The 19,787-nt window shown below is 36.0% G+C and overlaps 1 long non-coding RNA gene across 1 annotated transcript; it reads right to left on the bottom strand.

The window, feature by feature from the left end:
* Positions 1-8,266: 8,266 nt before the first annotated feature.
* Positions 8,267-18,081, bottom strand: LOC139091022 (uncharacterized). Its single transcript, XR_011544476.1, has 4 exons — positions 17,868-18,081; positions 10,235-10,424; positions 8,901-9,425; positions 8,267-8,499 (listed from the first exon to the last, which is right to left on the bottom strand). It is a non-coding gene; the product is annotated as an uncharacterized lncRNA (long non-coding RNA).
* Between the last annotated feature and the right edge of the window lie 1,706 nt (positions 18,082-19,787).

Genomic DNA, 19,787 nt, shown 5'->3' with positions numbered 1-19,787 from the left:
ACAAATCATTTTAATTAAAATCTTTGGATCGAATCATTTAATTAGGATCCAATTTTTAGGATCGAAATTATTGAATAATCATTATTCGAATTTCGATCCAAAAATGGGATTTTAATTGAAATGAAATTTGAATTTTCATTAAAAAACTTGGATTTTTTCAATGCAATAATGATTATTCGAATTTCACTCCTACGATTGAAATTGTAATTTTTTAAACATGATTTCTGGCTGCATATATTGATGATGTGAGGAATAAGAGGCAGAATAATGATGTTGAGAGGTGATGCATGCTGAATTGATGGGAAATTAGGTTTGATGAGATACTGAAATGAGGTTAAATGAATTAATGATGACTGTTAGGGTTAATAGGACAAAATGGAGCAATTTCAAAGAATCAGGGAAGTCTGAGACAGTCCTGGGAAGTCTGAGACAGTATAGGGAAGTCTGAGACAGTCTTGGGAAGTCTGAGACAGTCTTGGGAAGTCTGAGACAGTCCTGGGAAGTCTGAGACAATCCTGGGAAGTCTGAGACAGTCCTGGGAAGTCTGAGACAGTCCTGGAAAGTCTGAGACCATCTTGGAAAGTCTGAGACAGTCCAGGGAAGTCTGAGACAATCTTGGGAAGTCTGAGACAGTCTTGGGAAGTCTGAGACAGTCCTGGGGAAGTCTGAGACTATCCTCAAGGTCTATTAGCATCAAAATTCATGTAAATGACTTCAATTCCAACACTTACAGCCACAAAGTATCACAAAACCCCAACATGACCCACTTCAACCCTCAAATCCCCCCAAAATCCCCAATTTAAACCCCAACAATCAAGTCCTTACCTTCAAAATATTCTTATAAAATCCTATATTGCTTCCAACTGAAACTCGTCCACTGTCACTAACATGTGTTCTTGTACTGAATATCATTTTATTACTTCATCAGCTTATATATACGCATCTGCATAAAGAATTAGGTCAAACAGCATCTTTGCATTATTAAAACTGGTCTTTAAGCATTCAATGTGTGAATTACCATCGTTAGTTTATTCTTTGCACAGTTTTTTGAGGTCATTTACTTATTAGGTCGTTTGCTTGTTATGTAACGTGATGAATTGGGTTTTTAGAAGTTCTGTGTGGGTTTGAGGAATTTATGTCAATGGCTGACAAATGGGATACGGAATGATAATTACCCTCAATTCATAATGCACCCCCTAATCCCCCTCCTGTTCAATATCGTTACGTAACATGTGAACAGCCACACTTATGACGTTCATCATGAAAGCAACTTGTGATGCATTCTATATCAAGAGTGTGGGTTGAAAGCATTTGTTCGAATATGTCGCTTGATTCAGAGTTGTTGGGATGTGATTAGGATCGAAATAAACCGGAATTGTCTTCATTTAGGGTTTTAACCAGAACTCGAAGACGATATGATTGAAGTCGACTTGAGTCGACTCGACTCGACTCAAAATTGAACTTTATGATCGAGTACAATTGGATCCTTGGTCCGAATTTCAACAAATTCTCGAGATTGAGCTGAACATATTACACTAGAGTATTGGAAGCACCAGCGGCGCCCATTTTCAGAATTTTCACATGGCTTTACATGGCTTCCGTTCTTGTATCAGCAAAGGAGTTGGGTGTTTACAATATAGATTGTCCAAATGACGCATTTGAACAGCTTAATGGAAAACGCAGCATTATGATCGTCAAACTGAGATAGCTTCAATTTGATATTAATAAAAGATTAATAAAAGAGGTTTAAAGCATCGATAAACAGCTCCATGGAGAAGTCTTCTTGATTTTTGTTGATCTCAGAGCTCGAAGTCGAGTCGTGTCGAATGTTTTTTTTTTTTCAAGTCGACTCGAAGTCGACTCCGAGTCGACTTAAAAACACACTCGAGTCGACTTGAAGTCGAGTACATTTGAGTCGAGTCGACATGGTGACTTCGAGCTCTGGTTGATCTCAATTTTGACAAATTTGAAAAATTTAAAGGAATTTTGTCTAAAAGAATTTAACAGAAAGACATGAACATCGCAACATGTTCAGTAGGGCGTCGCTACATAGCCATAATACCGGTATGACATAAAATGACTTCGACGACCCTGTAATGCCGGATTTTGACCTGGTTTAAAGGAGTTCGACATATTGTGATACTCAAGACAGGGGTTCAGATGGGTGTGACCCCTAAATACACCCCTAACTCACCATCCAAACATACCAAATTTCCTCAAAAACATTTAGAACGAACATTGATTCCTGATTGTCATCAAATTGATATCCGTCATGTCCGACATGCTGTAAAATAATTCTACGAATTAATTCTTTGGATTTTTTGACAATTTTTTTACCTAAAAATAAGTATTTATGTAGAGTAAGTCATTCCATTCATACTTTTGGACACCAAAGCACGTGGACCTTAAAAAATGATTTTTATTAATATTAAATTGATTTTTTTATTCAAGTTTGCTGCGTCGGCCATTGACTATCAGAGTGATGTGGATGATAAGTTGATATCAGGAGCAATTTTGGACATTTGCAATGAATTTTTCACCAAAAATAAAGTCACATTTGACTTGATTGTGTATGGACGAAGGACACATCACTTGAATGACATTTTGGATGGAATTGCCACATTAAGTGACGTAAACTTCATATATACTCAATGATATATGCTGAGTGTATACAATTGGGATCATACACTGATAAATTCAGCATTAATACTTGTTAGTGATGTCCTGCAGCTTAACTACCTCAATGATTATGTCAGATTCATGAATTTATCACCAAAAATACTCAAATACATCATTTACTGTTCAGATTTGAAGGATCTGTCCGCAGTTAGGTCTGATGACTTTTACACGACAGATTTTGCTGGAATTATTTCATATGAGTACTTCCTGATCAACAGCAGTTCCTCAATTGAGCTGCAAACCTTCGACTTCTTTATGGAAGATTCCTGCAACGAAAGGAACACAAAAACCTTAAATTCCTTCAATAAATCCACAAAAAAATGGAATCAAGAACTCAAAAATTATCAAAATTTTGAAAATTTCAACAGATGCATGCTGACAAGCACTGATGAATATAATGTCTATTATCATCTTAATAAGTACAATTCGGAAGTCATCAAATGTGTTGATCCATATCCACTATCTACTTACTGTTTTGGATTCCTTAATTCAGTACTTAATCGACCAAATGTCTCATTTAGTGGAATTAATTATGAAATTTTTGAAATTTTATCAAAACGTGCAAATTTTATACCAAATTATCAATTTATTCATAGAGAGTATGGAATTGCAAGGGGAGAGTACTTAATTTTGCAGGATATTAAGATCTATATAGCTGGATTTTATGATGAATATTTGGAACATACATACATGACGACAACAATCTTTGATGTTCCAGTTGGAATACATGTAAGTCCAACGGAATTTTATACAAATTTTGAGAAGCTTTTGTTGCCATTTGATGCCATGACTTGGACATTATTGACTGTAGTCTTCGCTACAGCTGGAGTGACTATCTTTTTCATGAGATTTACCCCCAAGGATATACAAGAATTCTTCTATGGACATGGCATCCAGACACCAGGCCTGAATGTCACTCAAATATTCTTCGGAATTGGCCAAACCAAGCTTCCAAAAGAGTCAATTTTGAGGTTCATTTTGATATTCTTTGTGCTGTTTTGCTTAATTATGAGGACATGCTATCAAAGTAAAATGTTTGACTTTATCACAAGTGACATGAGGAAGCCGCCACCGAGGACACTGGATGAGGTCATTGAACAGGGATACACGATTGTGTTGAGGGACTATACATCGTTGTTTCAGACTTTGTACAGAGAAGTTAAAAGCAAGCATCCAAAGTAAGTATCTGTCTTGGTTCCGACTCGGTTCCGACTTGGTTCCGACTAGGTTCCGACTCGGTTCCGACTAGGTTCCGACTTGGTTCCGACTCGGCTCCGACTCAGTTCTGACTCGGTTCTGACTAGGTTCCGACTCGGTTCCGACTAGGTTCCGACTAGGTTCCGACTAGGTTCCGACTCGGTTCCGACTAGGTTCCGACTTGGTTCCGACTTGGTTCCGACTCGGTTCCGACTCGGTTCCGACTCAGTTCTGACTCGGTTCTAACACAATTTTGGAACTAATTAGATCTACTTTTCATTTTACAGCTCAAATATTCAATTTGCAGTAATCGATGAAATTATCACGAAACTCTATTGCAGCAGCATCTCCAATTCATCAGCAAAGCTTGCATTTCTTCTACCCAATAAAATGCATCATCATTATAGTTCCATCTGCGGAGGTTCATTAACACTAGTCAAAAACTTCCATATGAATGCCATTCCATTAGCTTATGGAATGCGTAAAAATAGCATTTTATATCCGTTTTTTGAGGAAGTCATGGAGAAGTTGATTCCATCTGGAATACCACAGTACTTGCCAGACTTCCATGCTTATTTGATGTATGGAAGTTATGAACCTTTTGAGGAAAACTTGCCGAAAATTTTGACACTTGATGATTTGAGTTTTGGATTTGTTTTGTGGCTGATTGCTTGTGGATTGTCAATTGTGGCATTTTTGGTTGAAATTACAATTTTGATATTTAACAGGCTTATTGCAGATTTTATTGGTTTGATTGCGCTTGTGCAGTTGATTGCGAAATTGAATGTTGAAAATTAAAGAATTATGCACAGCTTTTCCATGCTTTTCACTGGAATTTGTGGCTTATTTCAGAAGAAAGGCTAGATTTTAGTTATTTGAGGAGTAAGATGAGTTGCTTACCTTGGGGGACTATTCAAACATTCCGATCGACGGGCAACTGTCTCTTTTTGTGTCATCAATATGATCAAGTCAGCAAGTCACGGCTCCATAAAGGAAACTAGACGTTATCTTGATATTTTGTGTTAACACGTCGATGCAGCAATGCCTAAATGACTCTATTGCAATGCTTATGATATGTAGTCAATATGAAGCTTCATCCTCAGACACTCTTGTAAAATTGGTCAAGGACGACCTTAGTCAAGGTCCGTACCTTCCAGTCTGGCTCTCTCATTGGTTCTCTCAGTTTGTATTTAAGGATGGTGACTTGTTAGACCAACACACCCTGTATTAACATGAACCTCGTTTGACTCCGATACACTATGAGGCTTGGATTGACAGTATCCTCGGTGTGAAGGTGAGGATGGTATATGGAGCTGATATATGGGCCAAAAAGTCACAAATATTGCGCATTCACCACCTTTAGGAGACTATAAGATACTTTAATGGACAAAAAAATACCTTTTTACCCAGCTAAAGGCAACTTAACGTCAATTTGATGACTACCTCCAACAATTCTTTATCCACACGTGCCATGATCATATCTAGAATGTATGTATGATGTCCTTTGTGGTCGAATGATGTCCTTCATACATGGCAAGCATACATTTTCATGTTTAGATCTCCTATAGCAAGGAATTCAGGAAGTAAAACAAAAATACTTCAAATTTATTCCTAAAACTAATTATAGATTGACATTGACTTGATTGTTTCATGTTAAACATGTCGGAATGTACGACGTAGAATTGATGACAGGAACTACAAATACGGAAGTATGTACATTTATAGACTTGAATCTTAATACAGTAATTCACGTCCAACAGCAATGAAGTTGATTAAAATTGCAGTCAAACTTATTTTTTTCATCAAATTTGCAGCTTCAGTCGTTGAATATCATGAAGATTTGGACATTAAGTCAGTATCAACAGCAATTGCCGAGATTTGCAATGAATTTTACATCAAAAATTCAATTCCATTTGACATGATTGTGTATGGTCCAAGGACACGACATCTTGATGACATTTTGGATGGGATATTTAGGATTTTGGGTGGAAATTTCACTGGAACTGAATATCACTTTAATGAGCTTAATTGGAACATTGATGTTGATGATTCAGCTGTGATTTTGGTCAGCAATCTTGTATACCTGAATTACTTCAACGATGTCGCTAAGCTGACGAATTTGTCACCAAAAATACTCAAATACGTCATTTACTGCTCAGATCTTGTGAATCTCATGGATGTTATAACTGAAGACTTTTACAGCTCAGATATAGGGGATATCCAGTCATTTGAGTACTTCCTGATCAACACCAAGTCCACAATTGAGCTTAAAGCCTTCGACTTCTTCATGGAAGCTTCCTGCAACCAAAAGAACATCCGAACCTTAAATTCCTTCAATAAATCCACACAAAAATGGAACAAAATCCTCAAAAATTACCGAAATTTTGACAACTTCAACAACTGCATGCTGACATGCTCTGACGAGTATAATGTCTATTATCATCTTGACAAGTTCCAACGGGAAATCCTCAGATGTAAAGGTCCAACGGAGTCAACGGACGACTGTTTCGATCATCTTAAGGAAATCCTTCATCGACCTAATGTCTCATTTAGTGGAATTACTTACGAAATTTTTGAAATTCTCTCAAAACGTGGCAACTTCCTTGCTAATTATCAATTTAATGATGGAAAATACATGATATCCAAAAGTCGGTCTATAATATTTCAAAAAATAACAATCCTTAAGGTTGGATATTACGAGCAACATTTGGACACAATGCACATGACGACCACAATCTTCGACATTTCAGTTGGAATTTTCGCAAGTCCAACGGAATTTTACACAAATTTTGAGAAGCTTTTGCTGCCATTTGATGACATGACTTGGACATTGTTGGCTGTTGTCTTTGCTATAGCTGCAGTGACTATCTTTTGCATGAAATTTGCTCCAATTGGGGTTCAAGACTTCTTCTATGGACATGACATCCCAACACCGGGTCTGAATGTCGTTCAAATATTCTTCGGAATCGGCCAAACCAAGCTTCCAAAAGAATCAATTTTGAGGTTCATTTTGATATTCTTTGTGCTGTTTTGCTTAATTATGAGGACATGCTATCAAAGTAAAATGTTTGACTTTATCACTAGTGACATGAGGAAGCCACCACCGAGGACACTGGATGAGGTTATTGAACAGGGATACACGATTGTGCTGCTGGATTATTCAGAACTTTATCAAACATTGTTCAGAGAAGTTAAAAGTCAGCATCCAAAGTAAGTATCTGTCTAGGTTCCGACTCGGTTCCGACCCGGTTCTGACCCGGTTCCGACCCGGTTCCGACCCGGTTCCGACCCGGTTCCGACTTTCCCGATTCTTTTCCGACTTGGTTCTGACTCGGTTCCGACTCGGTTCCGACTTGGTTCCGACTTGGTTCCGACTCGGTTCCGACTTGGTTCCGACTTGGTTCCGACTCAGTTCCGACTTCTGGATCGGTTCTGACTTGGTTCCGACTTGGTTCCGATTCTGACTTCCGACTCGGTTCCGACTACTTGGTTCCGACTTGGTTCCGACAAGGTTCCGACTAGGTTCCGACTCGGTTCCGACTCAGTTCCGACTCGGCTATTTCATAGAAATTTCTAATTCACAGTGCAAAGTTTCGATTCACATTCGGCCCTAAAATACTCGAAGGTCTCTATTGCAGCAGCATTTCAGATCCTACAGCAAAGCTTGCATTTCTTCTGCCCAATAAAATGCATCATTCTTACATTTCCATATGTAAAGGTTCATTAACACCAGTTAAAAATTTCCGCATGAATGCCATTCCAATTGCTTATGGAATATCTAAAAACAGCATTTTGTATCCGTTTTTTGAGGATGTCATGGAAAAGTTGATTCCATCTGGAATACCGCAGTACTTGCCAGACTTCCATGCTTATTTGATGTATGGAAGTTATGAGGATTTGGAAGAAAATTTACCAAAAATTTTGACACTTGATGATTTGAGTTTTGGATTTGTTTTGTGGCTGATTGCTTGTGGATTGTCAATTGTGGCGTTTTTGATTGAAATTACAATTTTGGTAGTTAAGAGGATTTTGGTAGATCTTGCTGGTTTGGTTGGGCTTTTGCTGTTGATTGTGAGTTTGAGGATTGAAAATTAAAGAGGAATGCATAGGGTGAAGGATGAGGAGAAGAGGGGAACTGGGGTAGAAGGGTCACAATTAAAATAAATAAAAAAACACAATTTTCAATTTCTGTCAATTAAGACATGACTTTTTATTGACTTCTCTCAGGTGCTCCTACATTTGCAATTAATTTAAAACATTCTATATTGTGTCAATAATAGAATATGCTGAAGCATATAGCAATAAGCAACAATTAATATTTCTACATCTATCTTAAATTTTTTTTGAAATATTTCTAAATTAAACTTAATTTTTTGGTCATTTTTTTTTTAACAATTTTTAAGCTTCAAACATCTGCAATAGAATTTGTCAAACATAAATAGCAATAAAATTGAATTTTTCAATATTTTTAACAGGTTTTTTTTTGATAACATAAACAATTTTCAGCAATTTCTTCGTCTGGCACCAATTTGATGAGAAAATCTTTTAAGCGTATTTTGGAGATTATTTTTTAGATGAGATTGTATTTTAAAAATTTTAATTGAATAAAATGTTGAAATATTTCTGAAAATAAATAAAATAAATTGAAAAAATTTGAAAATTCAAAAATTTAAAAAAAATGAAATTTTTACTTCAAATTTAATTTGAAATTCAAATTAAAATTTGAAATTCAAATTTCAAATTCAAATTTTAAATTCAAATTTCAAATTCAATTTTAAATTTCAAATTTTAAATTCAAATTCAAGTTTTAAATTTAAATTCAAATTTTAAATTCAAATTCTAAATTCAAATTCAAATTCAAATTTTTCAAATTCAAATTCAAATTTCAAATTCAAATTTCAAATTCAAATTTCAAATTCAAATTTAAATTTTTAAATTCAAATTCGAATTCAAGATTTTAAAATTTAAAATTTGAAATTTTTTTTTAAAATTAAAAACTTTTAAAATTCAAGATTGAGTCTCACCTTATCAGAAATACAAAGCATAATTCCAGTTCATAATTTTAATTTCTATTTCCATTTTCCAAATAATTTAATTCATTAATATCATTTATAATTCAGCAATCAGAACCTCACGAATCCTCATCTAAACCCAAAGCAGACGAGGAACAGGCTCAGCTTCTATTTTTTAAATCTACTCAATCATCTGTTCCACGAACTCAACAGTTAAACTCGCAGAAAAGAGACTCAAAATAAGTGAACAAAAACTACTTCAAAAAAAAGGCTTAATTTTCAGATTTTGAAGTTGATTTGAAGGTTTTTAGGAACTTAACCTCAATTTTAACCTCAAATTCCATCCAAAACCTCAAACCAACTTCAAATTCCGTCAATTTCTAAACTTTCAAATTTTTAATATTAATTTATAAAGTGAAACTTCGTCCAATGATGTTCTTCGATGCACGTTTTGGTGTTCTTAGTTATATGCAGCAACAATAGCTGCATAATGGATCACACTTGTAGCATGAGTGATGATGGTGATGATGGAGGTGTCTAAAATAGGAAATAAGAACATTTAGGTAAATTTAAAGGATTTTAAATTGTTGGAACTAAGCTATAAGCATGCAATTAAGATGGTAACAAGCCTTTGATGAACACTAAGGTCTAAAATCTAGTAAAATGCAAATAATTTTGAATTTTTAAGCAAAAAAGCATTCAGAGAATTTGGAATATTTTGGATTTGTTGAGTTTGGGGTGATAAAGCTAGAGTATGCTGATCCCAAGGGCTGTTCCTTAACTTACCCGGGATACCTTATCCTGCGCTACCTTGTCTTACGTTACCCTACTCTGCCTTACCCTTCCATACAGTCTTATCCAATACCTGTCAACGATCCTGCCCTTTCCTATATACCTTCGGCTATACTTGCCCAAGAATACTTTATTCTAGCCAGCTCTAGCTAAAAATCTCTGCTAAAGCCTCTGCCTTATGCTAAGCCAGCCTGCAGTCTGTCCTACTTTCCATGCCTTAACCTTACCACTTGCCTTATCCTGCATTATCCTTATCCTGCCCAAGTTAAGAGTATCCTGAACAAAATAGGTCGTTGATCAGGATATCCTAAGTCAGCAACCTTAAAATATCCAAGATAGGTCAAACTAGTCCCAGAGTCATTCACACTCTGGTCTGAGTTCGGATTTAATGATTGGGACTATAGTCACTGTCTCCTGAGGCCAAACATTCAAACATTTCTACATCATGTGATTCCCGAGATTCTACATACAAGAATCAACCCCATCCAAAACATTCCAAATTTCCCTTTCTAATCCACATCAACACAATCCAATTTGTATGTCAACGATCCTACCTATGATGATATAATCCACACCTTGAACACTTTCCATAACACGACTTATACTTGCATGTTAAGCACGATAAACACGTGCATGTTGATAGACCAGTACAGCATTTATGACTGTGACTGTGACTGTGGCTGTGACATGAATGCAATAGACATGAGTGGCAATCTCCGCATGAACACATGTTGTTGGGATGAACTGGAATGAAAATTGGGAGAAATTTTGTGAGTTTCATTGGAGTTGGGATGGGTTAATTGAGGACCAGTGGACCTATACAGATCTACATCCCGAACGACGCAAATGAAGAAGGCCTTCCTCATGATCCTTCCTCATTTCTGTCGCTCGGCATACAAAGTATCAATTTGCACGCAAACAGAATCTGATCAAAGTTGAAAAATAGAAATCAGGACAAGTCAATTTCGATAAACTTTCAAAGTTTTTTTGTTGCTTGTTTTCTAGCTCAATGAAACGGAAATTGTGGCTTGTTTTATTGAACGGTAGAAGAAATTAAACAAAAAAGTTCAGAATCAATGGTTGGACACGAAGAGGTATTCTATGGAAAATATCCATTTATGACAGCTACTTCCTCAAAATCGAGTAGGTCTACACAATTTAATATAACGTGTACCAAAATTCAGATTATACCCTTCCTGACCTCTTTACTTTACTTGATGCTACTTGCCTACATAAGCTCATTGCCTGTTCGGGTTTCATTGTTCATTTTTGGAATAAGGTTCATTGATCTATAACATAATAGCTCAACGGTCTCTAAGAGAGCAACAACGACTATTATTTATTCAAAAAACTAGTTAAAGATAGACATCAAATTGATATTTTTACATGTTCAACATGTCACAGAATTAAATGTCATATTGATAACACCCATTCATTATCCAGTCTGTGGACGTAAGTGCTCAATACATAAATTCACGTCCAACAGCAATGAAGTTGATTAAAATTGCAGTCAAACTTATTTTTTTCATCAAATTTGCAGCTTCAGTCGTTGAATATCATGAAGATTTGGACATAAAGTCAATATCAAGAGCAATTGCCGAGATTTGCAATGAATTTTACATCAAAAATTCAATTCCATTTGACATGATTGTGTATGGTCCAAGGACACGACATCTTGATGACATTTTGGATGGAACTATGAGATTTATGGGTGGAAATTATCCTGTTACTGAATATCATCTTGATATAGGAAATTGGGATCATACAATTATAATGTCTGCTGTGATTTTGGTCAACAATGTCCAGTATCTGAATTACTTGAACAGTTATCTTAAGATGGCCAACATATCACCGAAAATACTCAAATACATCATTTACTGTCCAGATTTGAAGGATCTATATGCTGTTAAAACTAAAGACATGTACGACTCAGATGAGCCGGAAATTCAGTCATTTGAGTATTTTGTGGTCAATGCCAATTCCACAATTGAGTTCCAAACCTTCGACTTCTTCATGGAAGCTTCCTGCAACCAAAAGAACATCCGAACCTTAAATTCCTTCAACAAATCCACCCAAAAATGGAACAAAATCCTCAAAAATTACACAAATTTTGAAAATTTCAACAACTGCATGCTGACATGCACTGACGAGTATACAGCATACTTTCATTTTGACAAATATGGAACGGAAGTGATCAAGTGCAATGAACAAACGGACAGCTGTCTTGTGAAACTTGCTGATATTCTTAATCGACCTGATGTCTCATTTGGTGGAATGACTTATGAAATTTTTAAAATGATCTCAAAACGTGGCAACTTCCTTGCAAATTTTCAGTTGCTTCTTGGTAATTCCTTAATTGCTAAGGGTGACTATGTGATTATTCAGCAAATTACGATCTACAGGGCTGGATTTTATCAAGATTATTTGGATAAATATCACATGACAACCATTATTATCGATATTACAGCTGAAATTTACGTAAGTCCAACGGAATTCTACACAAATTATGAGAAGCTTCTGCTTCCATTTGATGCCATGACTTGGGCAATATTGGCTGTTGTCTTTGCCATAGCTGCACTGGCTTTTTTCATCATGAAATTTGCTCCTTTAAAAGTCCAAAAATTCATCTTTGGACATGGCATCCAGGCACCTGGCTTGAATGTCGTTCAAATACTTTTCGGAACTGGTCAAATTAAGTTCCCAAAAGAGTCAATTTTGAGGATCATTTTGATATTCTTTGCACTGTTCTGCTTAATTATGAGGACATGCTATCAAAGTAAAATGTTTGACTTCATCACAAGTGACATGAGGAAGCCGTCACCGACGACACTGGATGAGGTCATTGAACAGGGATACACGATTGTGCTGTTGGATTATACAGAGCTTTATCAAACTATGTACAGAGAAGTTAAGATCAAATTTCCAGAGTAAGTATCTGTCTCGGTTCTGATTTGGTTCCGTCTCGGTTCCGACTCAGTTCCGACTTGGTTCCGACTCGGTTCCGACTTGGTTCCGACTCGGTTCTGACTTGGTTTTAGCTTGGTTCCGACTTGGTTCCGACTTGGTTCCGACTCGGTTCCGACTTGGTTCCGACTCGGTTCCAACTTGGTTCCGACATGGTTCCGACTTTGTTCCGACTCGGTTTTAATTTGGTTCCGACTTGGTTCCGACTTGGTTCCGACTCGGTTCCGACAATCGATGTCACATTCCAAACCCTTGGTTATCTGTTAACTAATCATATCCTTTTATCTAATTCACAGCTCACATGTTCAATTTGCATTAAGCAATGCAAACCTCGAAAAACTCTATTGCAGCAGCATCTCGAATTCATCAGCAAAGCTTGCATTTCTTCTACCCAATAAAATGCATCATTCTTATATTTCCATATGTAAAGGTTCATTAACACTAGTCAAAAACTTCCACATGAATGCCATTCCAGTTGCTTATGGAATGCATAAAAATAGCATTTTATATCCGTTTTTTGAGGAAGTCATGGAGAAATTGATTCCATCTGGAATACCACAATACTTGCCAGACTTACATGCGTACTTAATGTATGGAAGCTATAAGGAATTGGAAGTAAAATTACCGAAAATTTTGACACTTGATGATTTGAGTTTTGGATTTGTTTTGTGGCTGATGGCTTGTGTATTGTCAATTGCGACGTTTTTGGTTGAAATTACAGTGAGATTGACAAAGCTGCCTGAAAATATGAGTTGCTTTCAAATGGCTGGCATGTAGTCTGGACATGGAGTCTGTGTAGCGCAAGAAGTCACTCACTGATTGCCACAGAATGCCTATGCTACACCTGGGTGTGTTAATCAATTGGACATGCTCAATTTTTGTGAGGAATACTCATGAGCTTGGTCCTTGTCTGTTCTGTAACATAATGACTGAATGTCCTCTAAAAGATCAATAAAGTTCCTCAAAATAACAAAATTCCAGATCGACATCAATTTGATATTATTTTTTCATGTACAACATGCCTTAAAGTATTGACGTCAAAGCCATTCTTAATCCGGATGTTTGAACATTTATAGACCAGCCTATAGACTCAAGTAGATCAGTTCTTAATACAACAATTCACGTCCAACAGCAATGAAGTTGATTAAATTTGCAGTCAAACTTATTTTTTTCATCAAATTTGCAGCTTCAGTCGTTGAATATCATGAAGATTTGGACATTAAGTCAGTATCAAGAGCAATTGCCGAGATTTGCAATGAATTTTTCATCAAAAATTCAATTCCATTTGACATGATTGTGTATGGACAAAGGACACGACATCTTGATGACATTTTGGATGGGATTTTGGGTATTATGGGTGGGAATTGCAGTGTGACTGGATATCATCTTGAAAATATAGACAATTTGGACATTGACATTCAAAATTCAGCTGTCATTTTGGTCAATGAGCTGGAGGAACTGAATGAGCTTGAACAGTCGTGCTAAGCTGTCGAATTTGACACCGAAAATACTCAAATACGTCGTTTACTGTCCAGATCTTGTGGATCTCTTCTATATCAAAACTGATGACTTCTACGCCTCAGACATCCCGGATATCCAGTCATTCGAGTACTTCCTGATCAACACCAACTCCACAATTGAGTTCCAAACCTTCGACTTCTTCATGGAAGATTCATGCAACCAAAAGAACATCCGAACCTTAAATTCCTTCAATAAATCCACACAAAAATGGAACAAAATCCTCAAAAATTACACAAATTTTGATAATTTCAATAATTGCATGCTGACATGCACTGACGAGTTTAGTGTCTACTTCCATATTGACAAATATGGATCAGAATTTGTCAATTGTAAGGATCGAATGGAATCAAGTAACAATTGTTATGACAAGCTTCCTGAAATTGTCCGACGACCTGATGTCTCATTTAGTGGAATTACTTATGAGATTTTTGAAATTCTCTCAAAACGTGGCAACTTCCTTGCCAATTATCAATTTTCGGACGGATACTTTGCATTTCCAAAAACTAATTACTTAATGTTCCAAGAAATTACAATCTATAAAGTTGGATTTTACCAAGAATATCTGGAAAATGCTCACATGACCCCAATTTTCTCGGACATTACAGTCGGAATTCATGTAAGTCCGACGGAATTCTACACAAATTTTGAGAAGCTTTTGCTGCCATTTGATACCATGACTTGGATAATGTTGGCTGTTGTCTTTGCCATAGCTGCAGTTACTATTTCCTTGATGAAATTCGCTCCATACAAGTTCCAAAAATTCTTTTTCGGCCGTGGCATCAAAAACCCTGGCTTGAATGTAGCCCGAATACTCTTTGGAACTAGCCAGACAAAGCTTCCAAAAGAGTCAATTTTGAGGTTCATTTTGATATTCTTCGTCCTGTTCTGCTTAATTATGAGGACATGCTATCAAAGTAAAATGTTTGACTTTATCACAAGTGACATGAGGAAGCCACCACCGAGGACACTGGATGAGGTTATTGAACAGGGATACACGATTGTGTTGCTGGACTATACACCACTTTATCAAACTATGTACAGAGAAGTCAACAGCAAGCATCCAGAGTAAGTATTCTGTCTCGGTTCCGAGTCGGTTCTGACTCGGTTCCGACTTGGTTCCGACTTGGTTCCGACTTGGTTCCGACTTGGTTCCGACTTAGTTCTGACTTGGTTCAATCTAGAAATCGGAAAATTCTAATTCGGTTCCTACTTTTTTCTGACTCGGTTCCGACTCGGTTCCGACTCTTAATGACTTACTTAGATCATTTTCTAATTCACAGTGCAAAATTTCAATTCGCATTCGGCCCTAAAATACTCGAGGGTCTCTATTGTAGCAGCATCTCAAATTCATCAGCAAAGCTTGCATTTCTTCTACCCAATAAAATGCATAGCTTCTACAGTTCCATCTGCGGAGGTTCATTAACACTAGTCAAAAACTTCCACATGAATGCCATTCCATTAGCTTATGGAATGCGTAAAAATAGCATTTTATATCCGTTTTTTGAGGATGTCATGGAGAAATTGATTCCATCTGGAATACCGCAATACCTGCCAGACTTCCATGCGTATCTGATGTATGGAATTTATGAATCTTTTGAGGAAAACTTGCCGAAAATTCTGACAATTGATGACTTAAGTTTCGGATTTGTTTTGTGGCTGATTGCTTGTGGATTGTCAATTGTGGCATTTTTGGTTGAAATTATAGTCGGGGTAGTAATGATGGCTTTGCCTAATCTTATTGGTTTAATTATGCTTTTAAGACTTGTGATGAATTTGAAAATAAAGGATTGAATTGAAAATTAAAAGAAGACCAAATAGGTGCAATTGTAACTATATTGCGCTACTCGGTTGCTCTATATCCAAACTCATCCTTCCTTATAAATCTATTAATAGCTTCATTGAATTGAATAATCCACCACATCACGTGTTATTTACAGACATCGCGAACAAAAAAAATCAGCAAAAACATGTAAAATCGATACAGATGAACCCGAGCTACATACACAATGAAGGTCTTTTACAGAGTGACAGTACTTCGTAGGATTTTTAGAGTGCAGGCACAACTGGAGTCAGACTTTGGAGTCCGATTGGAGTCAAGTGGAGTCCGACTCTCCGAGAACAGCCAACTCTGGTCTTTTATGCTCTTTAATTGACGTCAAATGAAAGCTTATTGTCTCTAAATGGCTGCAAAACAGCCTGCGAATCGAGTCTGTGTAGGACAGGCAGTAATTTATTGATTACCACAGGCAGTCACTTACTGATTGCCTCAGACTACCATAAATTATCTATCCTAAATCAGCTTCCATTTGGTCTTAACAAAAGAGCTTTAAAAGAGCTTTAGAAGCTTCATGAAGACCATTGAACACCCTTATAACTTGTGTTACTCGGGTCACACCTCAATATTTCAGGTTAAGTCCCAAAAGTCATGCAAAAAGAAGAAGCTTGAAAATTGAAAACTATTTACAATAAATCACGAAAGTCTAATAAGCTATTCCCCAATAATCAAACGAGAGTCGCAACCTTCGAAATATTTATGACATTTTTTGTTGATTTTTGAGACTTTATGGAAATTTCTCGAGTATTTGTTGTGAATTTTTGAGAATATTTTGTCGATATTTTTTCTGTTTTTCATGAGACAATTTTTTGTTTTTGGCAAGTGAATGAAATTTACGACGAAAATTGCTTCACATTCAGTTAATGTAGGCAATTGAGGTAGTGACGGGAAGAAAGACATAATGTTTATTGAGGTTGTAATGTGAAATTTTGATAGTATTTTGTTGAGTTAGTCTTCTTAGGTGATAGATTTCAGAGTTTGGAATTGAATTTGAGGTCTAGTTGAGTTTAGTCGAGTTAAGTTGAGCTATAGTCGGGTTCTAATCGGTCGATAGTCAAGCTCTATTTGGACTCTAGTCGGACTGTGGTTGTAGCTGTAGTCGAGCTCTAATTGAGCTTTAGACGAACTCAGGTCAGGCTGTAGTCAAGCTCTATTCAAGTCTAATAACTTCTAGTCGAGTTTAGTTATGCCTGTTCTTTTCCAGTTTAGTCTGGTCGAGCTGTTGTCTAACTCAAATTGAGAATTAGGCGGATTCTAGTCGAACTGTAGTTGAAATTTATTCAAGCTCTATTCCAGTCAAGTCTAATCGAGTCTGGTCGAGTTTTAGTCCAGCTCAAGCCGAGCTCGCTTCGTTTTCTCTCTCGAGCTGCAGTCTGACTTTAATCAAGCTCTAGTCGTGCTATAACCGAGCTCTAATCATTTTCTAGTCGAGTTCTAGTCGAGCCTAATCGAGCCTAGTCTAATAACGTTGAGTTTAGTCATGTCTATTTGAGTCCAGTTGAGCCTAGTCTAGCACTAGTCAATTCTAGGCTAATCGACGGTAGATCTTTAGTGGAGTTTTATCGAGGATTGATCGAGTTTAGTCGGACTTTAGTTGAGATCTAAGTGAGTTCTAGTCAAGTCTACTGTTCGGACTCAAGCCAAGCTCTAGTCGAACTCAAATCGAGTTAAAGTCAGGCTCTAAGTAAACTCTAGTAATTGTCTAGTCAGGCTCTTGTCGAGCTTAGAAGACTGCAATTCTGTAGTCAATTTTGAATTATTCATATAATTTTGATAAGAAAATCTCGAAAATTTCTCACAATTTTTTTCCAACTTTTTTACAATTTTTATTGATTTTTAAAAAATCTACAAAATAATTTTTCACTTACCTTGAAGGTTTAAATTTTTTATATCGCAAACAAAATCCTTCACTTTAAATCAGCACAACTAACTCCTTGTCTACCTTAGAACTTCAACTTGATTCCTTATACCATACACAAAACAGATCCTCAACAATTTTTTTATGTCCAGTAATTTTTTGCAGCACAACAACTTTATTTCCTGTGACTCAACTTTACAAGAGTTCAATGGAAAATGAAATATCCAGAATATGCTTGATAGACCCTGAAATATCTGAAAAAAAGAACTTGTTTATTTGGTTTCCATAGTTAAATTTATTATTGACTCAAATATAGGAAGACTCGCTTCCTCCCCAGCTCATAAAAATTGGGAAAAATTATATTTAACCTTGACTAGCTTTTTTCCATCCCCACTCATTAAGACTAGCTTGATTTGTTGCTAATATTCTTCTGTTGCTGTTCTGTGCCTATGATTATTAAAAATCGATTAAAATTATTTTATTTTTTTCAAGGTATTCATAGACAGATGATTTGTGCTTAGCGGAGCTTTGTTATGAACTTTTTTATGATTGATATTGTTATTTATAAGTTTATTATTGTATTTTAATTAGAAAACTTTGGGATGTCCGATTTTGGTATGTTTTGGCAATGTTTTAGGATAATGATTTAAAATTGACCTTCGGATCTAAGTTGAAAAGGACAACAAGGTAGTGGCTGCTTCAATTTAGAGTTCCGGATGTCAAGATCGAAACTAGAACTGAATTAGAGCTCGATTAGAACTCAATTAGAGTCCGACCGCACTAGAGCCCAACTAGAGCTTTATTAGAAATTGACTTCGATGATTCCTGATTTTATTTCAAGCGCTTTTTGATTTTTTGTAGTCCAGAATCCTAAAGTGCTTCCAACTCTGCTTCAGATACTTAAATCTGGAAGCTATATAGTTTCATTAGCTCATTTTATTTTCAAAAACCAACATATTACAGAAGGATCCAAACCACTTACAAGCCTCTGTGTATTGTAAAGACACTAGAACTTCGTAAGACCTGATGTATCCTGTAATGTCCCTATTTATAATAGAATTTGATCAATTTTATTAATGACCTTGCTGCTTTTATCCTGAAAAGTGAAGCTACTTTGACTCATTTGAAACACAAACAACATAAAAAACCAATAAAAAATGACAAAAATTTCGCATGAATGAAGGGAAATGTATATTTTGTCCCATTTATTTCAATCCGCAGACAAATGTACACGCAATATGACAGTAAAACTTGAATTCTTTATGTATTTATTTACTTTGTATTTTTTTTTTAGCAAAATACTTCCTTAATGTCTTGTTATTGACTAAGTTGAGCTACTATTTTATACTATCTGAATGACAGATCCAGCAATAGATTCAGATGAAAAGAGTGAAAGGAAAAAAGACTACGAGGAGGTTCAAAGAAGTCATAGCTTCAGCTTCAGGTATCATCTGGAGGAGAGCATGTATCACAATTTATCTGTACGTCTGCAAAAGGTGAAGTGGAGAAGATAAATGAGGGCATTGCTGCATTTAGAGTTTGAAAAAAAATCTGGCTATATCTTGAGACATCTATTGATGATTTCTATATTTTGCCATAGCTTTTCATTATTGCTCACGCAGTTTTATCATATCTAAGTGATCAACTTGACATAATATCCATTTAATGACTAGATCTATGGTAGAATAATGACAAACATATTTTATCCAGAGTAAATGGCATTAGTCGATCGTTGAACTGGTTATTTACTGGACATTATGTCAATTTGTTCATTCGAGATGTTCATTCTTTAGTAAACAAAATAAGACTTTTGGAAATTTCCGGAATTTAAAATTATTCCATTTATTTCAAGAACCAAAAATTCTACAAATTGTATTAAGCTGTTCCAAACTCTAATCTGCAGATGACAATCAAATCAAATGCTCCAAAC

Source organism: Chironomus tepperi, unplaced genomic scaffold (assembly GCF_022539635.2).
Source record: "Chironomus tepperi strain 1889 unplaced genomic scaffold, CSIRO-AGI_Ctep_v1 contig_13, whole genome shotgun sequence".
Classification (NCBI taxonomy): Eukaryota; Metazoa; Arthropoda; class Insecta; order Diptera; family Chironomidae; genus Chironomus; species Chironomus tepperi.
Note: the sequence above shows the minus strand (reverse complement) of the source record. Positions and strands in the feature narration are given on the sequence as shown.